The sequence below is a fragment of the Hibiscus syriacus genome, unplaced genomic scaffold (assembly GCF_006381635.1).
Source record: "Hibiscus syriacus cultivar Baekdansim isolate YM2019G1 unplaced genomic scaffold, ASM638163v2 tig00111848_pilon, whole genome shotgun sequence".
Lineage (NCBI taxonomy): Eukaryota > Viridiplantae > Streptophyta > Magnoliopsida > Malvales > Malvaceae > Hibiscus > Hibiscus syriacus.
The window spans coordinates 3,141,835-3,144,035 of record NW_024063201.1 but is presented as its reverse complement, the minus strand read 5'-3'; positions in this window follow the sequence as shown (position 1 = coordinate 3,144,035).

Genomic DNA, 2,201 nt, shown 5'->3' with positions numbered 1-2,201 from the left:
CTGATGAAGCAACCATTATGTTTCTATTCTAGAAATGTTAATTGGTTCTCAGCCCTTGTGAGCGCCTTTGGACCGTGCAATGCTTTATCAAGAGATGTATAAAATCGTCTTCTTTGCAGTGGTTGACAATCTTTGTGTTCGAGCTGCATTTTCAGGTTTTCAACTCAAATTCTCCTTTGGTTTCAAGACGCCATCTAAAATTTTACGTCTTGAACCCCCTTTTATTATTTTTCCCTATCATGCATTAAAAATTTTAGAAAACTAATTTTTGCAAATAAAATTAACCCTGAGGGGGGAATGAAATCTAAAGATAGTCTCTACACTTAGAAATCCATGTATGATTAGAAGGGACTTTCCAGACACGTAATGTAGGTTGGGGCTCACGGTTATGAAATAAAGGGATAAATATGCCCAAACAAGTGTTTAAGGTTTATTGAACCAAGGATCAATTCGTTATGTTGTCTTCAATCTTGTCTTGCTCGATTTGAATCTTCTTGTGTTTCTTTTATTCTCTTTTTATTTTTCTTTGGTGTTTCATGATCTTCAGGTGAATTGATTTGATTCACTCGTCTTGAAGTGTATGATCTGTTTTATTTCTTCTTATTTTTCTTTCTTTCTTTCTTTTTATTTATTTCTTTTCTTTTCTCTTTTTTCTCTTTTCTCTTTTTTTCTCTATCTTTTGTTTTCTTTTTCTCTCTTCTCCATTTTTTCTCTTTCTCTTCTTTCCCCTCTTTTTTTGTTTCTTTTCTGTGTTGTCAACTTGATTTGATCTTCGAGCGCTTCGTATGTGGTCTACCTCGCGGTATCTTGTTATTTCTCACTTTATTTTATCATGACTTGTTTATGTAGCAAAATTTGGATTGATGATCTTCACTCATGTGAGCAGATGTCTTTCACCTTTGCCCCCTAGTGTGAAGGGTTATCCTTGGTTAGGGTTGAATTAGAAAAAAAATACTACAAGCTCAAAAGGGGACAACAAGTGATATATATATATATATATTTGAAATGATAAATGAAACAAAGTCGTTCATCATCTGATACATGAAAGTATTTGTAAGAGAGATATCCCCAAGGGACAAGTATTTAGGATTAACCTTATTTACGTGAAAACAATGTAATTAATGCATGATAGAATTATTTCAATGATTCTCTTTATTTCTTCTTCTTCCATTCGCTCCTAGTATGCCCCAATTATTCAAATTCTTAAAAACTTGATGCACAACACTCTATCTTGTCTTTCTTGCAGGAGTGGTTTTTGTTATGCCCCAAGGATTTATTGAGGTTGGGAAACGAATGTTGGTTATGTGTCTAGGAAGGGAAATGTATGACTTTAAAGTCATAATTCTGAAAAAAAAGGTAATGTTATGGAAAAGTTATTTACGTCTGGAAATGTAAAAGTACGGGTTTTGGTGCCTCGGGATGATAAGGGCATGACTCATAGGGAAGTGATGTCAAGGTTCGGTCTTTTGGGAGTAAATGTGTGTTATTTCGGGTAAGGAACCCAACAATGGTTATTTTGGCTTTGGATGGGGTATGGAATGTCTAATCTTGCCCCTTGTCAACGATCTATAATTAATGAACTAGTAAAAGAACCTTTAATTAATTTGATATTCAAAGAATTACAAGATTAAAACTTGATTTATTGCTCATAACCTAAAAAGCCCTAAGTTCAATTAACAAAATATTTATCAAGTATGCAAAGAACAAAAACATATTCAAACAGGACAAAGCCAGTGCCATAAGGCTTCACGGTAGGTGGAAGAACTTCTTTTTAATTGGCCCCAGAATGTCTCATTACGAGTTAAAGGTTAATACCTTGGGTCAAACAAAATCTGGGTTTTCCTTCTCAGTGCCCTACGGATCTCGATGATGTACCTCGAACTTCAGAAGGTGCTATCATCACGTCCATAACTCTCAATCTTTTTTGGTACAAATAGAGTGTCTTATTCTTACCTCAAAACTTTTATCACGAGATTCATCACAAGTTACTCTTCGGGTCTGTGATTAATGCACGTTGAGACACAACGTATACCATGTAATGTACAATGTATATATACTAATGCAAAAAAGCACATTTAAATGCAACGATGCAAAAATGGGAGTGCAAAATGCGATATGCAAATGCAACAAGGAATTGATCCTAAAAGTAACTAATCCTTGAACAATTCTTGAAAACCCGACAATGTCTCGGTACACTGGGA